Source organism: Cariama cristata, unplaced genomic scaffold, assembly GCF_000690535.1.
Source record: "Cariama cristata isolate BGI_N322 unplaced genomic scaffold, ASM69053v1 scaffold38679, whole genome shotgun sequence".
Taxonomy (NCBI): domain Eukaryota; kingdom Metazoa; phylum Chordata; class Aves; order Cariamiformes; family Cariamidae; genus Cariama; species Cariama cristata.
In genome coordinates, this window is record NW_009638143.1 from 1 (window position 1) to 217 (window position 217).

Here is a 217-nt window from a genome sequence, read left to right on the forward strand (position 1 = left end):
AGAGTGAACTTTGGAGGTGAGGGGTGATGGAGAGGTGGTTCCTAACCTTCCCCCCGGGTGAGGTGCCGGCCCCGCTAACACCGTTTGTGTACTTTGCAGTATTTTCCTCCTGTGGATCAGCCGCAGCAGAAAGCATCGGAGTGGTTTGGGCTGCCACAGCGCAGGGAGGGATGTTGGAGGTAGGGCCTGGGGTGAGCGGGGCATTTTGTGCCCGCTG